Source organism: Zonotrichia albicollis, chromosome 28 (genome assembly GCF_047830755.1).
Source record: "Zonotrichia albicollis isolate bZonAlb1 chromosome 28, bZonAlb1.hap1, whole genome shotgun sequence".
Classification (NCBI taxonomy): domain Eukaryota; kingdom Metazoa; phylum Chordata; class Aves; order Passeriformes; family Passerellidae; genus Zonotrichia; species Zonotrichia albicollis.
In genome coordinates this window covers 3,830,863-3,857,291 of record NC_133846.1, presented here as the reverse complement: position 1 = coordinate 3,857,291, position 26,429 = coordinate 3,830,863, and the positions used below count along the sequence as shown (strand labels likewise).

General features: G+C 44.4%; 1 protein-coding gene and 1 long non-coding RNA gene across 4 annotated transcripts in view; both read right to left on the bottom strand.

The window, feature by feature from the left end:
• SLC45A3 (solute carrier family 45 member 3) overlaps positions 1-9,856 on the bottom strand; it is a 49,842-nt gene extending 39,986 nt beyond the window's left edge. Inside the window, exons 1-2 of one of the 3 annotated variants that reach the window (XM_074528117.1) lie at positions 9,621-9,856; positions 9,144-9,231 (exon numbers count right to left, since the gene is read on the bottom strand). The gene's annotated coding sequence lies outside the window, so the exon portion shown is untranslated. Of the gene's footprint in view, positions 1-6,248; positions 6,559-9,143; positions 9,232-9,620 lie in introns of those variants that run through there. The other 2 variants (XM_074528116.1, XM_074528118.1) reach the window with 2 other exon arrangements.
• Positions 9,857-19,205: 9,349 nt separating this feature from the next.
• On the bottom strand, positions 19,206-26,336 carry LOC141725311 (uncharacterized). Its single transcript, XR_012577173.1, has 2 exons — positions 21,886-26,336; positions 19,206-21,296 (listed from the first exon to the last, which is right to left on the bottom strand). It is a non-coding gene; the product is annotated as an uncharacterized LOC141725311 (long non-coding RNA).
• Positions 26,337-26,429: the final 93 nt, after the last annotated feature.

The following is a 26,429-nucleotide window of genomic DNA, read 5'->3' as shown; positions in this document are numbered from 1 at the left end:
ACACTCCGTGGGAAATGGGGTTGGGGACACTCCTGTGTGGGCAATGGGGTTGGGGACACTCCTCTGTGGGAAATGGGTTTGGGGACACTCTGTGGGAAATGGGGTTGGGGACACTCCTGTGTGGGCAATGGGTCTGGGGACACTCCTCTGTGGGAAATGGGTTTGGGGACAGTTCCCTGTGGGAAATGGGGTTGGGGACACTCTGTGGGAAATGGGGTTGGGGACACTCTGTGGGAAATGGGTCTGGGGACACTCTTGTGTGGGAAATGGGTTTGGGGACACTCTGTGGGAAATGGGTTTGGGGACAGTTCCCTGTGGGAAATGGGGTTTGGGGACACTCCCCTGTGGGAAATGGGGTTGGGGACACTCTGTGGGAAATGGGTTTGGGGACACTCTGTGGGAAATGGGTTTGGGGACACTCCTGTGTGGGAAATGGGGTTTGGGGACACTCTGTGGGAAATGGGTTTGGGGACAATTCTCTGTGGGAAATGGGGTTTGGGGACACTCCCCTGTGGGAAATGGGGTTGGGGACAGTCCTTGGGTGTCACACAAGGCACACACAGGGTGGATCTGTGTGCAAATGTCAGGGAATGGCATCTACAGAGTGGTGTGGCAAAAACTGGAAGGACAAGAAATGCTTATGGGGTTTTGTGGTTAGGAAATAGTTAATTTCTGGTTGCGGTGGCATGAATTGTACCATATTATATATATAATATAATTAGATATTATATAATTAGATTCATATTATAGTATATTTTCTATTTTATATTATAATATATTTTATTATTTATTATTTATTATATTTTCTATATAATATTATATTTTATCTTCTATTTCATTATATTAATTCTATTATATTAACTATATTATAATAAATTAATTATATTATATTGTATTGCATTATATGATATTATATTTTCTATTTTATAGTATATTTTATTATCTATTATATTTTATTATTTATTATATTTTATTATCTATTATATTTTCTATATAAGATTATATTTTATTTTCTATTTCATTATATTAATTATATTAATTATATTAATTATATTAATTATATTAATTATATTAAATTAATTATATTATATTGTATTGTATTATATGACATGATATTATATTTTCTATTTTATTAAATATTCTCTATTTTATTATATTACTTATATTAACTATATTATATTAGTTATATTAATTCTATTATATTAAATTTATTCTATTCTATTTCTGTATTGTTTCATCCTTCTCTCGAGACTGAAACTGGAATAAAAGTTTTTAAAACACCTCTCAGTTATCCCAGCTCTGGGTCAGGAAAGGGTTTAACCCAACACTCATCCTCTGCTCTCAGCCTGGGATGGATGGGAGGCTCTGGGGGCAGCACAGCCCAGCCTGCTTGGAGAATCACAGATAAACGATGATCCCTGTGGGATCACCATCCCAACAGCTCATCCTCAGCCTGTGGGGAGGCATCTCAGCACTGAGGCTGCAGGAATTGCCCCTGAAACAATCTCCATGGGAGATTGAATAGCTGGGAAGTGTCCATCCGTCCTTCCTTCCCTCCCTGCAGCCATCCCTGTGTCACTCCTGAGCTCTGCTTTGGATTTGCACACTCAGAGCATCCCTGGCTCTGTCCTGGGCCTGGCTCAGCCAGTCCCATCCAAAGCCAGGCCCAGCTCAGTCACTTTTCATGAAAAGCCACCCTGCAGGCCCAGCTCAGTCAGTCCCATCCAAAGCCAGGCCCAGCTCAGTCAGTCCCATCAAAGCCACCCCTGCAGGCCCAGCTCCGTCAGTCCCATCCAAAGCCAGGCCCAGCTCAGCCAGTCCCATCCAAATCCAGGCCCAGCTCAGTCAGTCCCATCCAAAGCCAGGCCCAGCTCAGTCAGTCCCATCCAAAGCCAGGCCCAGCTCAGCCAGTCCCCATCCAAAGCCAGGCCCAGCTCAGTCAGTCCCATCCAAAGCCAGGCCCAGTTCAGTCAGTCCCATAAAAGCCACCCTGCAGGCCCAGGTCAGTCACTTTTCATGAAAAGCCACCCTTCCAGGCCCAGCTCAGTCAGTCCCATCCAAAGCCAGGCCCAGCTCAGCCAGTCCCATCCAAAGCCAGGCCCAGTTCAGTCAGTCCCATAAAAGCCACCCTGCAGGCCCAGCTCAGTCAGTCCCATCCAAAGCCACCCTGCAGGCCCAGCTCAGTCAGTCCCATCCAAAGCCAGGCCCAGCTCAGTCAGTCCCATCCAAAGCCACCCCTGCAGGCCCAGCTCAGTCAGTCCCATCCAAAGCCAGGCCCAGCTCAGTCAGTCCCATCCAAAGCCACCCTGCAGGCCCAGCTCAGTCAGTCCCATCCAAAACCACCCTGCAGGCCCAGCTCAGTCAGTCCCATCCAAAGCCAGGCCCAGCTCAGTCAGTCCCCATCCAAAGCCAGGCCCAGCTCAGTCAGTCCCATCCAAAGCCACCCTGCAGGCCCAGCTCAGTCAGTCCCCATCCAAAGCCAGGCCCAGCTCAGTCAGTCCCCATCCAAAGCCACCCTGCAGGCCCAGCTCAGTCAGTCCCCATCCAAAGCCACCCTGCAGGCCCAGCTCAGTCAGTCCCATCCAAAGCCAGGCCCAGCTCAGTCAGTCCCATCCAAAGTCACCCTTCCAGGCCCAGCTCAGTCAGTCCCATCCAAAGCCAGGCCCAGCTCAGCCAGTCCCATCCAAAGCCAGGCCCAGCTCAGTCAGTCCCATCCAAAGCCAGGCCCAGCTCAGTCAGTCCCATCCAAAGCCAGGCCCAGCTCAGTCAGTCCCATCCAAAGTCACCCTGCAGGCCCAGCTCAGTCAGTCCCATCCAAAGCCAGGCCCAGCTCAGTCAGTCCCCATCCAAAGCCACCCCTGCAGGCCCAGCTCAGTCAGTCCCATCAAAGCCAGGCCCAGCTCAGTCAGTCCCCATCCAAAGCCACCCCTGCAGGCCCAGCTCAGTCAGTCCCATCAAAGCCAGGCCCAGCTCAGTCAGTCCCATCCAAAGCCACCCTTCCAGGCCCAGCTCAGTCAGTCCCCATCCAAAGTCACCCTTCCAGGCCCAGCTCAGTCACTTTTCATGAAAAGCCACCCCTGCAGGCCCAGCTCATCAAAGCCACCCCTCCAGGCCCATTAGCTGCTCGCTGGGCCTTGGCCAGGGCACAGCAACCTTTTGTTCCAGCTGCTCTCACTGCCCCAGTGCACAAATCGTTTGTCACCGATGTTCCCATCAGGAATTGTTTGTGTCCAACACTCCAAAATACACAAGAATCGTTTGTCACCCACATTCCCAACAGGAATCCTTTGTCACCAACACTCCATAATGTACAGGAGTTGCTTGTCACCAATATTCCCAACAGGGGAATTGTCTGGAATTGTTTGGCACCAATATTCCCAAATGTACAGGAATTGTTTGTCATTTGCTAATGCTCTCAACAGGAGTCATTTGTCACCAATGTTCCCAAACACTTAGGAATTGCTTGTCACCAACATATGCACAGAAATGGTTTGTCACCAACACTCCCAAACACACAGGAATCATTTGTCACTTACATTCCTAACAGGAATTGTTTGTCACCAACATTCCCAAACTCAGAGGATTGTTGGTCACCAACATTCCCAACAGGAACAGTTTGCCATCAACATTCCCAAACACACAGGAATTGTTTATCACCAAAATTCCCAATAGGAATCATTTGTCACCAACACTCCCAAATACACAGAAATGGTTTGTCACCAACACTCCCAACAGGAATTGTCTGTCACCCACATTCCTAACAGGAATGGTTTGTCACCAACATTCCCAAACTCCCAGGAATGGTTTGTCACCCATTATCCCATCAGGAATCGTTTGTCACCAATATTCCCAACAGGAATCGTTTGTCACCCACATTCCCATCAGGAATTGTTTGTCACCCACATTCCCATCAGGAATTGTTTGTCACCCACATTCCCATCAGGAATTGTTTGTCACCAACATTCCCAAGAGGAATGGTTTGTCACCAACATTCCCAACAGGAATTGTTTGTCACCCACGTTCCCACCAGGAATGGTTTGTCACCAACATTCCCACCAGGAGCTGTCACCCACATTCCCAAAGGCACCTCTGGAGCCCAGCAGCCGCACAAAGCCCTCCCTGTCCTGCCCTGAGCCGGCACCTGGCACCCATCCCGCTGTCCCTGTCCCCTGCCTGTCCCTTTGTGCTCCAGCCCGGGGTCCACGGGCCCTGCTGAGCCCAGGGAAGCGCTCACCCCGTGACCACAACAATCCTGCATTGTCCGAGCACAGCTCCAAGGCAGAGCTCGGCAATTGTGCCAGAATGCAGAGCGAGGTGGGCAGAGATCACAGGGACAGCCAGCAGCACACCCTGTGCCAGCCCAGCCCCAAAACCACTCTGGGCATCAGCTCCCCACACTGGGGTGACCCCACAGCTCTGGGAGAGGGGAAGGAACAGCAAAACAGCCTGGAGCAGGGGCAGAGCCAGCCCAACATGGCCCAGAAAAGGCACAAAATCACCATCAGGGACAAAATCACTCACTAGGTCCAGGTAAAATGGAAGGGTTTGGTCAGACCCACTTCAAATCCCACCCAAGAGCCAGCTCTGCTCTTCAATCCCAAATTAAGAACGTGGAATTGGGATGCAAAGGCACAAAATCACTCACTAAGTCCAGGTAAAATGGAGGGGTTTGGTCACATCTACCTCAAATCCCACCCGAGAGCCAGCTCTGCTCATTTGAGAATTAAGAAGAGGAAATTGGGATGCAAAGGCACAAAATCTCCATCAGGGAAAAAAATCACTCACAAGGTCCAGATAAAGTGGAAGGGACTGGTCACAGGCACTTCAAATCCCACCCAAAAGCCAGCTCTGCTCATTAATCCCAAATTAGGGGCAGGAAATTGGGAGGCAAAGGCACAAAATCCCTTACAAGCTCCAGTTAAAGAGGAGAGGTTTCCTCACATCTACCTCAAATCCCACCCAAGAGCCAGCTCTGCTCATTAATCCTAAATTAAGATGGAAATGGGAGGCAAAGGCACAAAATCCCTCACAACGTCCAGCTAAATATGAGGGGTTTGCTCACACCCACTTCAAATCCCACCCAAGAGCTCTGCTTATTAATTAATCCTAAATTAAGAACGTGGAATTGGGATGCAAAGGCACAAAAACACCATCAGGGAAAAAAAATCCCTCACAAGGTCCAGATAAAGTGGAGGGGACTGGTCACAGGCACTTCAAATCCCACCCAAGAGCTCTGCTTATTAATCCTAAATCAACAACATGGAACTGGGATGCAAAGGCACAAAATCACTCACAAGGTCCAGATAAAATGGAGGGGTTTGGTCACACACACTTCAAATCCCACCCAAGAGCCAGCTCTGCTCTTCAATCCCAAATTAAGAACGTGGAATTGGGATGCAAAGGCACAAAAACACCATCAGGGATAAAATCATTCACAAGGTCCAGATAAAGTTTGGGATTTGAAGTGGGTTTGGTCAGATCCACTTCAAATCCCACCCAAGAACCAGCTCTGCTCATTAATCCCAAATTAAGAGCAGGAAATTGGGATGCAAAGGCACAAAATCACTCACTGGGTCCAGGTAAAATGGAGGGTTTTGTTCACACACACTTCAAATCCCACCCAAGAGCCAGCTCTGCTCATTTGAGAATTAAGAAGAGGAAATTGGGATGCAAAGGCACAAAATCATCATCAGGGATAAAATCACTCACAAGGTCCAGGTAAAGTGGAGGGGACTGGTCACAGGCACTTCAAATCCCACCCAAAAGCCAGCTCTGCTCATTAATCCCAAATTAAGAGCAGGGAATTGGGATGCAAAAGCACAAAATCATCATCAGGGATAAAATCATTCACAAGGTCCAGATAAAGTTTGGGATTTGAAGTGGGTTTGGTCAGATACACTTCAAATCCCACCCAAGAACCAGTTCTCCTCATTGATCCCAAATTGAGAGCAGGAAATTGGGATGCAAAGGCACAAAATCCCTCACAAGGTCCAGATAAAGTGGAGAGGTTTGCTCACATCTACCTCAAATCCCACCCAAGAGCCAGCTCTGCTCATTAATCCTAAATTAAGATGGAAATGGGAGGCAAAGGCACAAAATCCCTCACAAGGTCCAGCTAAATATGAGGGGTTTGCTCATACCCACTTCAAATCGCACCCAAGAGCTCTGCTTATTAATTAATCCTAAATTAAGAACATGGAATTGGGATGCAAGGGCACAAAATCACCATCAGGGATAAAATCACTCACCAGGTACAGCTAAAGTGGAAGGGTTTGGTCAGACCCACTTCAAATCCCACCCAAGAGCCAGCTCTGCTCATTAATCCTAAATTAAGATGGAATCGAGATGCAAAAGCACAAAATCACCATCAGGGAAAAAAAATCACTCACTGGGATGGGTTTTTAGCAGTTTGGGATGGGTTTTTAGCAATTAGGGATGGGGTTTCAGCTGCTTGGGAAGAGTTTTTAGCCATTTGGAATGAGTTTTAGCAGTGTGGGATTGGGTTTTTGCAGTTTGGGATGAGTTTTTAGCAGTTTGGGCTGGGATTTTAGCAGTTTGGGGTGGGTTTTAGCTGCTTGGGATGGGTTTTTAGCCATTTGGGCTGAGTTTTTAGCAGTTTGGGATGAGTTTTTAGCTCTTTCGGGATGAGTTTGTGCAGTTTGGGGTGATTTTTAAGCAGTTTGGGATGGGTTTTAGCAGTTTGGGCTGGGTTTTAGCTGCTTGGGATGGGTTTTTAACTGTTTAGGCTGTGTTTTTAGCTCTTTGGAGTAAATCACAGGAGGAAATCAGACCCTGAGCGCTGCATTAAAGCGATTTTTAAATTTTTTTTTTTTTTGGAGTTTTGAACTCCCAACGCCATCAAGAGAGGCCCAAGGGCCCAGCCATCCCCCTGAGCTCCGTTCTGGGGTTTTGGCTGATGGGAAAAGAGATGAAACTCAGGGAGGAAAAGCCAAAATCTCCCCTCCTCCCCTCCCCAGCGCTGCCACTCGAGTGCTCAGCGAAATAAACAGTTTGGGGAAAAGGTTACCAAGAGTTTATGCTAAACATCATTTCCGAGGGACTCTGGCGAAGGCAAAGCAGAGCCAGGGCTGTGGTTTTTTTAAACTCAGGGATTCCAGCCTCTCCCAGCACAGATATAACAAAATTATGATATAAAAATGGGATTTTTTGGTTATTTTTGGCGCTGGTGGGGTTTAAGTGCTCTGCACCTTCCTGGTGCTCACTGGGATCTGGAGAAGAGGACAAAGCACCCACAGAAATCGCCACAATTTGTAGGGGAATATCCCCAAAGCAAAGAGAATTCTCTCCCTAAATCCCAAAAATCCAGGGATTTATATCCCCTGCAAACTCCCATTTAATTTGCTGTTAATTCTGGAGATTCTTGTTATCCATACCAAATTTCTAATTATTTTTTTTTCCCAAATCCTATCAGCCAAGTGCAATAAAATCCAGATTTTTACTTAGTTTTCTGTGGCAATAAAATCCAAATTATTACTTTTCTGTGGCAATAAAATCCAAATTTTTACTTTTCTGTAGCAACAAAATCCATAGTTTTACTTTTCTGTGGCAATAAAATCCAAAGTTTTACTTAGTTTTCTGTGGCAATAAAATCCAAATTATTACTTTTCTGTGGCAATAAAATCCAAATTTTTACTTTTCTGTAGCAACAAAATCCATAGTTTTACTTTTCTGTGGCAATAAAATCCAAAGTTTTACTTAGTTTTCTGTGTCAATAAAATCCAAAGTTTTACTTAGTTTTCTGTGGCAATAAAATCCAAATTTTTACTTTTCTGTGGCAATAAAATCCAAAGTTTTACTTAGTTTTCTGTGGCAATAAAATCCAAATTTTTACTTTTCTGTGGCAATAAAATCCAGAGTTTTACTTAGTTTTCTGTGGCAATAAAATCCAGAGTTTTACTTAGTTTTCTGTGGCAATAAAAACCCAGAGCTGAACTTTTCTGTAGCAACAAGATCCAGATTTTTACTTTTCTGTAGCAACAAAATCCAGAGTTTTAATTTTTTGGCAAATCCAGACTTTTAGGCACAGCCTGGAATGCCAGGGTTGGTAAATCTGGCTCCAGTGCCACTCCCCACCAGGGGAAGCAGCTCTGGATGATGCCAGAAAGTTTCAGACAGCATCAAATACTTAAAAACAAAACAAAAAAAAAAAAAAAAAGAAAAAAAGAAAAAAAAAAAAAAGAAAGAAAATTGCAGGTGGGGCGAATAATAGGAAAGGTTTCAAGGCTGGTACATGTTTTTCAGGAGTGTCTGCATGACTTCAGTGCCCAGGTCATTTGGGTACTTTTGAAGTTCTTACTCATGTTCTATTTCTATAAATTTGGAGATATTCTCATGTTACACACACAGGCTGCTCTCCTGAATCACACCCAGAACCAGAACAGGGCAAAAATGGGATTTTTAGCCTGGCCAATTTCTCTGTGCTGCTCATGAGTTTAACAGGTTCAGGTGAGCACCAGGAAATCTCTTTGACTCCCAATTTTATATTTATTTGCAACATAAAAATGGAAATGGAGCATCTTGCCAGGTCGGGCCATCACCAGCATGAAATTAATAAATTGATTTTAGTGTTTCTCCCTTCCTCCTAAAGCTGTCACCCGTGGCAAGACAAATGAGACGAGGAGTTTATGTTTATCATAAACAATCCAGGATTTTACCACCAAATCCTCGAGCCCTGCCAAAGCCAGGAATGCCTGGAATTATCCCCGTTGTGGCATTTGGGGACAGCAGAGCTGGAGCGGAGGCACCAAACCCAAACAGAACCGGGGGCAATGAAAATGAGCTTTTCATTACGGAGGGGGTGATGAAAATGAGTTTTTCATTACAAGGGGGCAATAAAAATGCATTTTTCATTACGGGGGGGGTGATGAAAATGAGTTTTTCAATACAGAGGGGGCAATAAAAATGAGTTTTCATTACGGAGGGGGTAATGAAAATGAGTTTTTCATCACAGGGGGTGCAATAAAAATGAGTTTTTCATTACGGGGGGGGTGATGAAAATTGATTTTTAATTATGAGGTGTAATGGAAATTGAGTTTTCATTACAGGGGGGGTAATGAATATGAGTTTTTCTTTACAGGGGGTAAAGAAAACTCCCTTTGCTCGGATTCTAAGGATTCACTGACCTGTCCCCGCAACTCTGCAGGATTCCCGTGAGTCCGTCCCGCTGCCCGAACTCTGCCCGCTCAGGATCCTTCAAACCTTGCGGTGTCCCTGCAGGAACGAGGAGTTCGGGAAGAGCTCGGGGAGGGCAGGACACGCTCCCCAGTCCCTCCTGCTCCGCTTTTTTGTTGTTTTCCCTCAGGAGCATCAGCCCCGCAGCGCCTCCTCCTCCTCCTCCTCCTCTTCCTCCCGCGGGCAGCGCCGCCGTCCCGGCCGGAGCCGGCGGGCAGCGCTCGGTGCTGCGGGAGCGGAGGGAGCGCCGAGAGCCTCGGGATGTGCGCGGAGCCCCCGGGGGAGGCAGCGGGAGCCGCATCCCGGTACCGGCATCGCGGGGCAGCCACAGCCGCATCCCCGCCCGCGCATCCCCCCGGCCCGGCCCGGCTCGGTTCGGTTCGGTTCGGCCCACCCCCGCGCCCAGCACGGCTCCGTGCCATGCCCACCTCCAGTGCCCAGCCCAGCGCCGTGCCCGGCCGTACCTGGGCGCAGCCGGAGCTCAGCGCGCTGCCCGCGCCTCCGCCGCCGTTTAAAGCGCAGGTTGGGCGGGCACGGAGCATGCGCTGCCGCGGGCGGAGCCCCCCCCGCAGCCGCAACCGCCGCCCCGGGGCCGCCGCCGAGCTCCGCCGGACGAGCCTCCCCCCGCGGCACCGGGGGAGAACAGCGCCATCCCCGCAGCACCGGGGGGAGGACGGCCCCGAGGGGACAACGGCCCCATCCCCGCAGTCCCGGTGCCCGCAGTTCCGATCTCGCAGTCAGCCCCGGTGGGAGAACAGCCCCATCCCCTCAGCCCCGATCCCGCAGCCCCCTCAGGGACAACGGCCTCGATCCCCGCAGTTCCGATCCCGCAGCCCCATCCCCTCAGCCCCGATCCCGCAGCCCCCTCAGGGACAACAGCCCCTGTCCCCCAGTCCCCGCTGGAAGAACAGCCCCGATCCCGCAGCTCCGAGGGGACAACACACCCATTCCCGCAGTCCCGATCCCGCAGCCCTCGCTGAGAAAATAGACCCGATCCCGCAGTCCTGAGCCTGCACCTTTCGCATGGACAGCAGCCCCGATCCCGCATCCCCACAAGGACAAGACCTCAATCCCCACAGTCCCAATCTCGCACCCTCCACTGAGATAACAGCCCCGATCCCGCAGTCCCGATCCCATATCCCCGCAGGGACAAGACCCCAATCCCCATAGTCCTGTTCCCGCACCCTTCACCGGGATAACCGCCCCGTTCCTGCAGTCCCGATCCCGCATCCCTGAGGCCAAACCCTTCCGGTAGAGCAGCCCCATTCCCGCATCCCCATCCCTCAGCCCCATTCCCTCAGCCCCGTTCCCCGCAGGCTCCTCCGGCAGAGCAGCCCCGTTCCCGCAGCCCCATCCCCGTAGATCCATCCCAAACTCCTACAGACCCCTCCGGTAGAGCAGCCCCTTTCCTGCATCCTCATCCCCCACAGATCCATCCCTGCAGCCCCAAACTCCCACAGCCCCCTCTGGAAGAACAGGCCTATTCCCTCAGCCCTGTTCCCTCAGCCCCATTTTCCCTCAGCCCCGTTCCTTAGACCCATTCTCTCAGCCTCATTTTCCCTCAGCCCTGTCCCCTCAGCCCCATTTTCCCTCAGCCCCATTTTCCCTCAGCCCCGTTCCTTCAGCCCCATTCCTTCAGCCCCGTTCCCTCAGCCCCATTCCCTCAGCCCCATTTTCCCTCAGCCCCATTCCCTCAGCCCCATTTTCCCTCAGCCCCATTTTCCCTCAGCCCCATTTTCCCTCAGCCCCATTCCCTCAGCCCCATTTTCCCTCAGCCCCATTTTCCGTCAGCCCCATTCCATCTGCCCCATTTCCCCTCAGCCCCATTTTCCCTCTGCCCCATTTTCCCTCAGCCCCATTTTCCCTCAGCCCCATTCCCTCAGCCCCATTTTCCCTCAGCCCCGTCCCCTCAGCCCCATTCCCTCAGCCCCATTTTCCCTCTGCCCCATTTTCCCTCAGCCCCATTTTCCCTCAGCCCCATTTTCCCTCAGCCCCATTCCCTCAGCCCCATTTTCCCTCATCCCCGTCCCCTCAGCCCCGTTCCCTCAGCCCCATTCCCTCAGCCCCATTTTCCCTCAGCCCCATTCCCGAGCCCTCCCTGCTGCCACCATCCCCATCCCACAGCACCACCCACCCCAAATACCCAACCTTTCTTTAAAAAAACCCCTTTTTCTCTTTCCCCCTTCCCATCTTCCGCAGCAGGAGCAGTTTCTGGGTTTGTTTGGGTTTTCTGAGTTGCCTGCAATGGCCTGGAGAGGATGCAAACAGGGCCCCTGCTATGGGAAGTTTGTGACCTGGCCCTGGACATTATTCATGGTGGATGAGTGCCTAAACCCACATGGCGTGCGAGGGAGAGGGACACAAAATATATACATTTATACAGAGAGAGAGCTAAGCATTGTATCAGCACCTAACTCAAAAACCAGGGGCTAAACAGAACCCTAAAGTGAGGAAAAATCAACGTTCTATTCATCCACACAGCCTTGTGAGAGATGAGAACAGAGCAGCCTCCCCTGAACATCTGCAGCAACAAAAATCTTATTTTGTGAGGAAAACGAGAGGAAAAATGAGACAAGAATGCGGCTGAGGAAACCAGCTGCTCCTCAAATGAATGTTTGCAAATGCTGGGGCGAGTTCTTCGGCTGAGGACTTCAAAAAGTCATCAAAACCCCGGTGCTATTTAAAGCCTTGGCCCTTTGCTTGGGGATGAATTCGCTCAGCTCCACTCAGCATTACAAAGATTCGTTATTTTTAATCTTCCCAGGGTCCCTCCTTTGGAGCAACTTTGCAGCTCTCAAGGTCAAAAATCCCATTTCCACGTCACATTTCAGCTTGGGTCAGCAGGATGGTGGTTTTATTTTTTTGGGGGGTTTTTTTTTATTATTTTTTCACTGGAAACAGCTGCTCCCTCCCCAAGCTTGCTGGAAGGACAGAGAAAAGCAGAGGAGCACCTGCATTTGTTGTCACTTGAGCTGATGAGAACTCTCTCATGATGAGGAGAAACCACACTGCTGTTTCCTGGGGGAAAAAAGGCATTTTTGGCAGTCCAGATGCTGATAGGAACTGGAGAATAAAAACCCCAAACCCAACAAAAAAACGCTGGAGAGCTGGGCTGTGACTTCAGAATCCAAATTTGGGTGGGATTCTGCCCCTGTTTTCCAGTCAGAGAAGTTCACAAGCAATTAAATAGCTTTTAGCGCTGGGTTTTTTAGTTTTTTTGAGGATTTTTTTTCTATTTTTTTCTATTTTTTTCTATATTTTCTCTTTAGCACTGGAGCAAATGAGTCTCCCAAACGTTGTGCCCACACAGAGCTCGGTGGTCAGAGTGAATCTCAATTTCCACCCTTCCATTGCGGGCTCTGAGTCACTGGGTGATTGTTGGAAGGTTGGAAGCAGAAATTACAGAATTAATTCCAGAATTAATTACAGAATTACAGAATTAATTACAGCCTGGGCTCTGCTGGGTGTCCCCAGAGGCAGTGACAGCGCCAGGGACATCTGCAACAGATGTCAAAGCTCAACAATTCCCCTCAAAAATTATAAATTAATATTTATTAGTTCGTGCCAGTAGAGAGAGAAAGCTGAAATTTCTTACACAGGGTTTGCTGTGGGTCAGGAATTATTGAGGTGGGAAAATTAGAATGATTTAGGTGCGAAAATTAGAATTCTTTAGGTGGGAAAATTAGAATGATTTAGGTGGGAAAATCAGAATTCTTTAGGTGTGAAAATTAGAATTTTTTAGGTGGAGAAATCAGAATTATTTAGGTGGGAAAATTGGAATTATTTAGGTGTGAAAATTAGAATTATTTAGGTGAGAAAATCAGAATTATTTAGGTGGGAAAATCAGAATTATTTAGGTGGGAAAATTAGAATTACTTATGTGTGAAAATTAGAATTTTTTAGGTGGAGAAATCAGAATTATTTAGGTGGGGAAATTAGAATTATTTAGGTGTGAAAATTAGGTTTTTTTAGGTGGGAAAATCAGAATTACTTAGCTGTGAAAATTATTTATCAGGCAGGGGAAATGCAGAGTCAGGGGCTGCTGGGGCCTGATGAGATCCCAGCTCAGATCAGAGATCTGACGGATCCACCCACGCTGGGCTTCACTCAGATTTTATTTTCTCATCTCCTGCTGCTCCAGGAGGAGGAGATGGGCACCCAAACAACAGCCTGGCCCAATTTACACTGGTGGTTCAACCAGACCCAGTCCTGGGCCTAAAAAGCTTAAAAATGATAATTTTTTAATGAAACAGAGTGAGAATAAATCATGATTGAGCCGTTGTGGGGATCTGTAAAGTGGAATTGTTTATCAGGCAGGGGAAATGCAGAGTCAGGGGCTGCCTCAGCTGCTGGGGCCTGATGAGATCCCAGCTCAGATCAGAGATCCTGCTCTGATGGAACTGATGGCTGTGCCCGAGGTTGTGGCTGTCCCAGGGCTCTGAGAGGTGTCCCCAAATCTCTGGGAGGTGTCCCCAGAACTCTGAGAAGTGTCCCCAGAGCTGTGACTGACACAGGGTTTGGAGAAATATCCCCAAAACTCTGAGAATTGTCCCCAAAGCTTTGCCTGTCACCGGTCCCAGCACAGCCTCACCTGCTCTGCTCCCCATCAGGGGCACCCCGAGTTTTGAGGTGTCCCCAAGGCTGTGGCTGTCCCAGAGTCCTGGCAGGTGTCCCCAGAGCTCTGAGGGGTGTCCCCAGAGCTGTGACTGTCCTTAGACCCAGCACAGCCTCCCAAGGGAACCCAGAGCTCTGAGAAGTGTCCCCAGGGTTCTGAGAGGTGTCCCCAAATCTCTGAAAGGTGTCCCCAGAGCTCTGAGAAGTGTCCCCAAAGCTGTGGCTGTCCTTTGACCCAGCACAGCCTTCCAAGGGAACCCAGAGCTCTGACAAGTGTCCCCAGAGCTGTGACTGACCCAGGGTTCTGGCAGGTGTCCCCAAAGCTGTGGCTGTCACTTGTCCCAGCACAGCCTCACAAGGGAACCCAGGGTTCTGAAAGGTGTCCCCAAAGCTGTGAGAGATGTCTCCAGAGCTGTGGCTGACCCAGGATTTGGAGAGGTGTCCCCAGAGCTGTGAGAAGTGTCCCCAAAGCTGTGACTGTCCCAGAGCTCTGAAAGGTGTCCCCAAAGCTCTGAGAGGTGTCCCCAAACCTGTGAGAAGTGTCCCCAAAGCTCTGTCTGTCCCAGGGTTTGGAAAGGTGTCCCCAGAGCTCTGAGAGGTGTCCCCAAAGCTGTGGCTGACACAGAGTCCTGAAAAGTGTCCCCAGGATTTGGAGAGGTGTCCCCAGAGCTGTGAGAATTGTCCCCAAAGCTTTGCCTGTCACCGGTCCCAGCACAGCCTCACCTGCTCTGCTCCCCATCAGGGGCACACCGAGTTTTGAGGTGTCCCCAAAGTTGTGGCTGTCCCAGAGTCCTGGCAGGTGTCCCCAGAGCTGTGACTGACCCAGGGTGCTGAAAGGTGTACCCAAAGCTGTGACTGACCCAGGGTTCTGAAAGTTGTCCCCAGAGCTCTGAGAATTGTCCCCAAAGCTGTGGCTGTCCTTTGACCCAGCACAGCCTCCAAAGGGAACCCAGGGTTCTGAGAGGTGTCCCCAAATCTCTGGGAGGTGTCCCCAGAGCTCTGACAAGTGTCCCCAAAGCTGTGGCTGACCCAGGGTTCTGGCAGGTGTCCCCAAAGCTGTGGCTGTCACTTGTCCCAGCACAGCCTCACAAGGTGTCCCCAGAGTTCTGAAAGGTGTCCCCAAAGCTGTGACTGATACAGAGCTCTGAAAAGTGTCCCCAGGGTTTGGAGAGATGTCCCCAGAGTTCTGAGGGGCGTCCCCAGAGCTGTGTCTGTCCCAGGGTTTGGAGAAATATCCCCAAAACTCTGAGAATTGTCCCCAAAGCTTTGCCTGTCACCTGCTCTGCTCCCCATCAGGGGCACCCCGAGTTTTGAGGTGTCCCCAAAGCTGTGGCTGACCCAGAGCCCTGAAAAGTGTCCCCAGGGTTTGGAGAGATGTCCCCAGAGCTCTGAGAATTGTCCCCAAAGCTGTGGCTGTCCTTTGACCCAGCACAGCCTCGCAAGGGAACCCGGAGTTCTGAGAGGTCTCCAAAGCTGTGGCTGACACAGAGTCCTGGGAGGTGTCCCCAGGGTTCTGAAAGGTGTCCCCAGAGCTCTGACAAGTGTCCCCAAAGCTGTGACTGACCCAGGGTTCTGGCAAGTGTCCCCAAAGCTGTGGCTGTCACTTGTCCCAGCACAGCCTCACAAGGTGTCCCCAGAGCTCTGAAAGGTGTCCCCAGGGTTTGGAGAGGTGTCCCCAGAGTTCTGAGGGGTGTCCCCAGCGCTGTGTCTGTCCCAGGGCCCGGGCAGGTGTCCCCAGGTGTCCCCGGGTGTTCCCAGGTGTCCCCAGCGCTGGGTGCAGCCCTCAGGGAGGGCCGGCCCCGCCCCGCCCAGCACAGAGCGCGGGAAGCGCGAGGGCCCGGCCCGGGAGAGTCAGAGCCCGGCCCTGCTTTGATGGGCTAAAAATGGGCTAAAAATGGGTTAAAAATGAGCTAAAAATGGACTAAAATGGGCTAAAAATAGGCTAAAAGTGAGCTAAAAATTCATCCCATTCCTGAGATTTTTTTATCCCATTTCAGAGAATTTTTTTATCACATCCCGAGGCTTTTATCCCATTCCAGGTGGGTTTTATCCCATCCAGAGGTGTTTATATTATTCCAGATGGTTTTTTCTCCCATTCCAATGGGTTTTTTTCCCATTCCAAAGGTTTTTTATCCCATTCCAGAGATTTTTTTTATCCCGTTCCAGAGATTTTTTTTATCCCATTCCAGAGATTTTTAATCCCATCCCAGAGATTTTTATATTATTCCAGATGGTTTTTTTCCCATTCCAAAGGTTTTCATCCCATTCCAGAGATTTTAATCCCATTCCAGAGATTTTAATCCCATTTCAGAGATTCTTTTATCCCATCCAGAGGATTTCTCCCATTCCAGTGAGGTTTTTTTTCCCATTCCAGAGGTTTTATATCCCATTCCTCAGATTTTTAATCCCATCCCAGAGATTTTTCTATTATTCCAGATGTTTTTTATCCCATTCCAAAGGTTTTTCTCCCATTCCAGAGGTGTTTATCCCATTCCAGAAATTTTTATATTATTCCAGATGGTTTTTTTTCCCCATTCCAAAGGTTTTTTTATCCCATTCCACACATTTTGTATCCCATTCCAGTGAGGTTTTTACCCCATTCCAAAGGTTTTTGATCCCATTCCAGAGGTTTTATATCCCATTCCTCAGATTTTTAATCCCATCCCAGAGATTTTTATATTATTCCAGATGTTTTTTATCCCATTCCAAAGGTTTTTCTCCCATTCCAGATTTTTTTTATCCCATTCCAATGGGGTTTTTTTCCCATTCCTCAGATTTTTAATCCCATCCCAGAAATTTTTATATTATTCCAGATGGTTTTTTATCCCATTCCAGAGATTTTTAATCCCATCCCAGAGATTTTTCTATTATTCCAGATTTTTTTTTATCCCATTCCCGAGGTGTTTCTCCCATTCCCGAGATTTTTCTCCCATTCCCGAGATTTTTCTATTATTCCAGATGTTTTTTATCCCATTCCAAAGGTTTTTCTCCCATTCCAGATGTTTTTTTCTCCCATTCCAATGGTTTTTTATCCCATTCCAGAGATTTTAATCCCATTCCTGAGATTTTCCATCCCATCCCAGGGATTTTTCCATTATCCCAGTGTTATTTTATCCCATTCCCGAGGTCCCACCTCGCCCTTCCAGCGCCCCCTGCTGGCACAGCCCGGGCACGGCCGCGCATGGGAATGGGAGAAATGGGGAAAATCCAAAAAAATCCAAAATCCAAAATCCAAACCTGGCCCAAAACTTCAGCTCCCCAGAGAATTCCCAGGAATTTACCCCAAAAATCTCAGAAATCCTGGAAAATCACATTCCAAAGGTTTTGTCCCTCATCTCTCCCTCAAATTGATTTTGAACCTTAAAATCTCAATTTAGAACTCCAAGATGAGATTGGGGAAAGCAGGGATTATTTAATGGTGCCCTTTTATTTAATTAGTTATTTAATTATTTATTTCTTATTTATTATTAATATATAATATAATATATTATATTATATTATATATTATTATTATATAATATTATTATAAATATTATAAATATTGATTTATAATTCCAGGAAGAGCCTGGGGAAAGCAGGGATTATTTAGGATTTGATTGGTTATTTAATTATTTATTTTGAGATTATTTAATTCTTATTTATTATTAAAATAAAATAAAATAAAATAAAATAAAATAAAATATAATATAATATAATATAATATAATATAATATAATATAATATAATATAATATATAAAAATATTATTATCTAATATTATTATCAATATTTTAAATATTGATTTATAATTCCAGGAAGAGCCTGGGGAAAGCAGGGATTATTTATTATTTAATTAGTGATTTAATTATTTAATTTGGGATTATTTAATTCTTATTTATTGTTAATATATAATATTTTTTATATATATATATATATATATATATATATATATATATATATATATATATATATATATATATATATATATAATTACATAATATTATTATAAATATTATAAATATTGATTTATAATACCAGGAAGAGCCTGGGGAAAGCAGGGATTATTTAGGATTTGATTGGTTATTTAATTATTTAATTTGGGATTATTTAATTCTTACTTATTATTAACATATAATTTAATATTATATATTATATTATATATAAATATATAAAAATATTATTATATAATATTATTATCAATATTAGAAATATTGATTTATAATTCCAGGAAGAGCCTGAGGAAAGAAGGGATTATTTATGATTTAATTAGTGATTTAATTATTTAATTTGGGATTATTTAATTCTCCCCCTTCAATTCTCAATGATGTCAAAGCAGTTTCCCCTTCCTCAGAGAATTCCAAGGATTTTATCCCAAAAATCTCAGAAATGCTGGATAATCACATTCCAAAGATTTTGCCCCTCCTCTCATCTCAGTTTTGGACCTTAAAATCTCCATTTTTAACTCCAAAAGAGCCAGAAAAAGCAGAATTTTCTGGATTATTTCTCCAAAATCCCACCTGGCCCAACGCAGCTTCAGCTCCTCAGGGAATTCCAAGGATTTCACCCCAAAAATCCCAGAAATTCAGGAAAATCACATTCCAAAGGTTTTGTCCCTCATCTCATCTCAGTTTTGAACCTTAAAATCTCAATTTATAACTCCAAGATGAGACTGGGGAAAGCAGGGATTATTTAATTGTCCCCTTTTATTTAATTAGTTATTTAATTATTTAATTCTTATTTATTATTAATATATAATATATTATATTATATACATATAATATTATTATCAATATTATAAATATTGATTTATAACTCCAGGAAGAGCCTGGGGAAAGCAGGGATTATTTATGGTTTGATTGGTTATTTAATTATTTAATTTGGGATTATTTAATTCTAATTTATTATTAATATATAATATTATATATTGTATTACATATAAATACATTAAAATATTATTATATAATATTATTATCAATATTATAAATATTGATTTATAATTCCAGGAAGAGCCTGGGGAAAGCAGGGATTATTTAATGGTCCCCTTTTATTTAATTAGTTATTTGATTATTTAATTAGGGATTATTTAATTCTTATTCATTATTAATATATAATATAATATTATATATATATTTTTTTTTTACATAATATTATTATAAATATTATAAATATTGATTTATAATTCCAGGAAGAGCCTGAGGAAAGCAGGGATTATTTATGATTTGATTAGTGATTTAATTATTTAATTCTGGATTATTTAATTCTCCCCCTTCAATTCTCAGTGATGGCAAAGTTGCCCCAAAGCAGCTTCAGCTCCTCATGGAATTCCCAGGATTTCACCCCAAAACTCCCAGAAATTCTGGAAAATGCAGGATTTTCCCCACCCCCATTGGAGCAGCACAAAAACGACACCGGCCTCACTCGTGGGTTATAAAAGCCCTTTTATAAAGCCATTTTTAAACAAAACCAAAAAAAAGTTTACAAAAGAAAAATGAAAAGATACAGAAGAATGAGTTTGCTTAATATATTCCAAAAAAGGAGAAAAACAAAAATAAAAGAAAAGGGGGGGACACAATTCCAACATGCTGAACAAGAAAGGGAATTTTTGTTTTTTCCTCGTGGTTCTTTTTTTTAATACAAAATACAAGCGAAGGATACACAGACTGAAAACAGGAATGCAGTCCCAGGAACCCTTTTTTCAATCAAAGCAAAGCAGGATTTTTTGTTATTTTTATTATTATTATTATATTTTTTTTGTTGTTTTTTTTTTCTTTCTTTGCAGGTACATACAGAGAACTGGGAATAAATTCAAATTAATCAGCACAAAAAAGACCAGCACACAATTTCTATACCGATGGGGTTTTTTTTGTATTTAGAAATTCACATGGTGGACGCTCATGTTCCATTTAAACCCCTTTTTTTTAAAAAAATAAACAAATAAAAAGGTGGTTTTGTGGAGTTTTAATTTGAAATAAAACAATAATGTTACATTCAGATTGAATCCCAGTACCGTGCTATTTCTCAGTGTTGTCAAAACCCAGATTTGTTTGCAGCTGCCCCCTTTTATTCCTGCTTTTTTTTAAAATTAAACTAAAAATTAATAATAATTAAAAATAAAAAAAAAAAGGAGAAGAACTGCAAAGAGCCTGATGATGATTTTTTTTTTGTTTTATATTTTTTTTCTTTTTTCTCTAAAAGCTCACCAGGTGCGTTCGCAGCTGCCCTTTTTTAAAATGAAACAAAAAAATTAAAAATAAAAATTAAAACAAAAAAACAAAAGGACGAGGAGGGGAACTGCAAAGAGCCGGATTTTTTATTTTTTTTTAAATTTTTTTTTTAATATTTTGTTTTTCTAAAAGCTCCACAAGGATTGCAGATACTCAAAGACAAAAAATATTCCTTTGCATACCAGAAAATGCTGCCAAAGTCTCCTCTCCTCCACCTCCACCCAGGCTTTGCTGTGACACAACGACAAAAAAAAATTTACGTAGCTCTTATTTACAATTTCCATTTTTTTTTTGTAACAATTCTGCAGGAAAGGGGAGAGAGGAAGGAAAAAAATAAAAAAAGAAAAAAGAAAATAAAACCTCACAAATGCTGAGAACACAAAGGGATGGCAGACGCTCCCAGTCACAAAAATTGAATATTTTGGGGTTTTTTTGTTATTTTTACACACATTGAAATCTGGTTCAAGCTGATTTGAGGATCTGCTCCCTCCACTCACCCCAAAATAGAAAAAGCCCAAAAATTCCTTCAGGACAAATTTCTGGGATTTACCTCAAAAACTGCAGCTCATATATTGATTTTGGTCAGATAAATACAGAATTTGATCATTTTTAGGTGATAAAACTTTCCCTAAAACTCAAGAATTCCAGAAAAACCATTCAATACTCAAGGGGGGAAGATGGGATTGAATTCAGAGCTAAACTGGGCTCAAAAAATCCCAAAAATTCCTCACAGACAATTTCTGGGATTTACCTCACAAACTGCAGCTCACAGATTGATTTTGGTAAAATAAATACAAAATTTTCTCATTTTTAGATGATAAAAATGAGATTGAATTCAGAGCTGAGCTGGGCATGGGGAGGTCTTTGAAAAGCTCAAAAAATCCCAAAAATTCCTCACAGACAATTTCTGGGATTTATCTCAAAATCTGCAGCTCACAGATTGATTTTAGTCAGATAAATACAGAATTTTCTCATTTTTAGGTGATAAAAGTGACAGAAAAACCTTTCCCTAAAACTCAAGAATTCCAGAAAAACCATTCAATACTCGAGGGGGAAAGTGGGATTGAATTCAGAGCTAAATTGGGCTCAAAAAATCCCAAAAATTCCTCATAGAAAATTTCTGGGATTTACCTTAAAATCTGCAGCTCATATATTGATTTTGGTCAAATAAACACAAAAATTTCTCATTTTTAGGTGATAAAAGTGAGATTGAATTCAGAGCTCAGCTGGGCATGTGGAGGTCTCTGAAAGGCCCAAAAATTCCTCACAGACAATTTCTGGGATTTACCTCAAAATCTGCAGCTCATATATTGATTTTGGTCAAATAAATACAGAATTTGATCATTTTTAGGTGATAAAAGTGACAGAAAAACCTTTCCCTAAACTCAAGAATTCCAGAAAAACCATTCAATACTCAATTCAGAGTAATTCAGAATTCAGAGCTAAATTGGGCTCAAAAAATCCCAAAAATTCCTCACAGACAATTTTTGGGATTTACCTCAAAAACTGCAGCTCACAGATTGATTTTGGTCAGATAAATACAGAATTTTATCATTTTTAGGTGATAAAAGTGAGATTGAATTCAGAGCTGAGCTGGACTTGGGGAGGTCTTTGAAAAGCTCAAAAAATCCCAAAAATTCCTCACAGACAAATTCTGGGATTTACCTCAAAAACTGCAGCTCATATATTGATTTTGGCCAAATAAATACAAAAATTTCTCATTTTTAGGTGATAAAAGTGACAGAAAACCTTTCCCCAAACTCAAGAATTCCAGAAAAACCATTCAATACTCAATGGGGGAAGATGGGATTGAATTCAGAGCTAAATTTGGCTCAAAAAGGCCCAAAAATTCCTTCAGGAGAAATTCTGGGATTTACCTCAAAAACTGCAGCTCATATATTGGTTTTGGCCAAATAAATACAGAATTTTCTCATTTTTAGGTGATAAAAGTGACAGAAAACCCTCCCCAAAATCCCACACAAAAATCCCACCCAGCGATTTTTTCCCGCCAAATCCGCTCCAGTTCCTCCCCTTTCCAAGAAATTAATTTTCCTTCAAAACTCAAAATTTTTGGGGCATTTTTAGCATTTTTAGGATCTGTTAGAAAAAGAAAAACTTCACAAGAAGGAGAGAAAAGCAAAGCACCATTTTTGTGGGGTTTTTTTGTTATATTTTTCTACAGTTCCAGAAGTTTCCAGCGTGGTTCCGATTCCTTCCCTCCCTCACCCTCAGGGGTTTCTTGGACTTTTGTGAGGGAAAATTTTTTAAAAAAAGGGGAAAAAGGGGGAAAAAAAGGGAAAAAATGAGGAAAAAAAGGGAAAAAAGGAAAAAAAACCTCCCAGGAATTGCAGATTTCTGCATTCTGCCTTGAAAAATTTAAAATTTTAATTAAAAGCTCCTCAGTTCCTCATTTTTAAGCCCTTTTAATTCAATTTTTTTCCTCCTGCTGAGCTGCTCCCACTGGAACTGAACCAAATCGTTTTTAGCACAAAATTTCAGCTGAAATTTTATCAAAAATTTCAAAAAAAATTCAGATTTTGCCTGATTTTTGAGAAATTCAAGGCAGGAACCTACTGTGGATTCAGGATGGAAATTCTGAAATTTTCTGGGATTTTCAAAGCAAGATCAGGAGAGGTTTTGGAAACTGGAAAATGAATTAATTTTGGAATAAATCCATTTTATCTCTCTGTAAAAGCTCCAGAAATACAAATTTTCAAAGGCTCCTCCTGCTGTAAATGGAAATTTCTGCTCTGTAAAAATCTCTTGGTGCTCCTAAAGAAAGGAATTTTTCCCAATTTTTCTTCCAGAATATTTAATATAAATTAATTCAAATTAAATTGGGAATTAAAAAGGTGAAATCTGCTGCAAAATGATGCATTTTAAAATTAAAAAATAAGTATTTTAAAATTAAAAAAAATGAAGTATTTTAAAATAAAAAATTGACGTATTTTAAAATGAAACTATTCAAAATAATGGAAATATTCACCTTGATAATTTGCTCCTGGCTGTAAAAATGGGAAATTTCTACCAGAGATCAAAGTGTTTGTACCAGTCAGGAAAATGGGTTTGGAAAAGTGAGAAAATCCTGAAAATTTGGGATTTTTATGGGGTTTGGGTTGTGAGAGAGAAAAAAGGATAAGAGAGCCTCAAATGAAAGGGCCAAAGGATAAAATAACCCAAAAATTGAACTGAAAGAACAGAAAATGGAATTTTCACAGCCTTAACCGTGTTAGGAAAATATAAATGAAGCAAGCAAAAATAAATTTGAGGTGAAAATCACAAAATAAATTTGAGAAATTCAAAATAAACTTCAGAAAAGATCAGGTGAAGAACAAGATCTCCTTAAATTCTCTCTGTACACTGAATTTAAAGAAAATCCTAAAAAATCCAATGCAGGAAAGCAGCTGGAAATTGATTTTATTTTTGAATTATTTTGGGGAAAAGCTCTGGGAATCAGAGATTTTCACCAATATTTGCTCCCACCAAATGGATTTATTTTTTAAATATATCCAGAATTTCCCAGAATTACCCAAAAAACTGAAGTAGCACAAATGTTTGCTACTCCTAAATTTTTATTTTTTTTAAATGTATCCAGAATTACCCAAAAAATCCCTCAAAAAGTTGAAGGAATTTCTGCTCTCCTAGAAATCCAGAAGAGCTGTGGGAAAAGAGAAGGAATTTTAATTTCTTTTTTGAAGATTTCCCTGCAGCCTGATGCTGTTCTGGAAAATAAAAATAATAAAAAAGAAAAATAAAAATAGATTTACAATGAAACAACATCATGTTTATTGTAACTGCAACAGGAGTTCCATGAGAGTTAAGAACGTTAAAGAAATTTAATTTTTATATAAGAAAAAGGAATTTACCAGCCTCAATAAAAGCCAGGGCAATCACTGACTTCTGTAGGATTATTCCATTATTTTTTTCCTGATTATTTTTAGTGTACAACTTTAGGAAATGTCCAAAAATCCCAAAAGGATTCAGGATCTGCTGCCACCAGAAATCCCAAATTCATGAATTAGCTGCCTTATATCACCTGGTTAATAATGGGGAGTTCTGGGACAAAAGAATAAAAAATAAAAATAAAAATAATAAAAGGGAAATGAAGCAACAGACAAAAAGCACAAAGGGTTTAAGGAAAATAATCAAAATAAAAATGGCAGGTCCAGTTTTCAACGTTTCCACCAACAAATGTGGCGGGAAAGCGTGTGAGGGTGTGGAAATTGAGGTTTGGGGAGGTTCATCAAGTGCAGAAAATAAAAAAATTTAAAATAAAAATGAAGGAAAGGGTTTGGCTGCTTGGGGAAAGGTAAATGAAAATGGCAGCACACGATGAATGTGCCAGGGACAGCCCGCTGTGAAATATCCCTGCAAAAAATATCCTACAGATCCCATAAATCCCACAGAAATGGGGAGCACTGATCCCTCAGACCCCACAAATCCCACAGGAATGGGGAGCTGATCCTACAGACCCCACAGATCCCACAGGAATGGCGGGAACTGAGCCCTCAGACCCCACAAATCCCTCAGACCCCACAAATCCCACAGGAATGGGGAGCTGATCCCTCAGGAAGGGTGAGGAGCTGACCCTGCAAATCCCACAGAAATGGCAGGAACTGATCCCAGAGGAACATGAGGGAGCTGATCCCACAGATCCCACAGGAACATGGGGGAGCTGATCCCACAGGAACATGGGGGAGATGATCCCACAAATCCCACAGAAATGGCGGGAACTGAGCCCTCAGACCCCACAAATCCCTCAGACCCCACAAATCCCACAGAAATGGCGGGAACTGATCCTACAGACCCCACAAATCCCACAGAAATGGGGAGCTGATCCCTCAGGAAGGGTGAGGAGCTGACCGGCAAATCCCACAGAAATGGCGGGAACTGATCCCACAGGAACATGGAGGAGCTGATCCCTCAGATCCCACAGGAACATGGAGGAGCTGATCCCACAGATCCCACAGGAACATGGGGGAGCTGATCCCACAGGAACATGGGGAGCTGACCCCACAAATCCCACAGGAATGTGGGAAACTGATCCCACAGATCCCACAGGAACAGTGAGGAGGTGATCCCACAGATCCCGGAAGCAAGGTGGGAGCAGATTGCACAGACAGGGGTGAGGAAAAAATCCCATATGCAAGAGGGGAAGAGATCCCTCAGAGCCCACAAGAAGGATGAGCAGCTGATCCTACAGGCAGAAGGGGAGCTGATCCCTCAGGAAGGGTGAGGAGCTCATCCCACAGATCCCACAGGAACATGGGGGAGCTGATCCCACAAATCCCACAGGAACATGAGGGAGCTGATCCCACAAATCCCACAGGAACATGAGGGAGCTGATCCCACAAATCCCACAGGAACATGAGGGAGCTGATCCCACAGATCCCACAGACAGGGCCGAGGAGAAACCCCACAAGTAGGAGGGGAACAGATCCCACAGACCCCACAGGAAAGGTGAGGAGCTGATCCAGCAGAAGGGGTGAGGAGCAGATCCTACAAATCCCACAGGATGGGTGGGGAGCTGATCCTACAGGCAGAAGGAGAGAAGATCCCACTGATCCTACAGGAAAAAGAGGAGCTGAGCCCACAAAGCCCACAGATATGAGGGCAGCCGACCCCACAGATCCTACAGGAGGGATGAAGAGCTGAACCTACAGGTATAAGGGGAGCTGACCCCACAGACCCTACAGGAAGGGTGAGGAGCTGATGCCACAGATCCCATAGGAGGAGGAGCTGATCCTACAGGCAGAAGGGGAGCAGATCCCACAGATCCTACAGGAAAAAGAGGAGCTGACCCCACAAAGCCCACAGATATGAGGGCAGCTGACCCCACAGACCCCACAGGCGCGGAGAGGAGCTGATCCTACAGATCCCACAGGAGGGATGAAGAGCTGAACCTACAGGCTGAAGGCGAGCAGATCCCACAGATTCTACAGGAAAAAAGAGGAGCTGACCCCACAAACCCCACAGGTATGAGGGCAACTGACCCCACAGACCCTACAGGAGGGATGAAGAGCTGAACCTACAGGTATAAGGGGAGCTGACCCCACAGACCCTACAAGGTTGAGGGCAGCTGAGCCCACAGACCCCACAGGCAGGGAGAGGAGCAGATCCTACAGATCCCACAGGAAGGGTGGGGAGCTGATCCTACAGGCGGAAGAGGGGCAGATCCCACAGGAAGGGTGAGGAGCTGACCCCACAGACCCTACAGGAGGAGGAGCTGATCCTACAGGCAGAAGGGGAGCAGATCCCACAGATCCTACAGGAAAAAGAGGAGCTGACCCCACAAAGCCCACAGATATGAGGGCAGCTGACCCCACAGACCCCACAGACCCCACAGACCCCACAGATATGAGGGCAGCTGACCCCACAGACCCCACAAACCCCACAGATATGAGGGCAGCCGACCCCACAG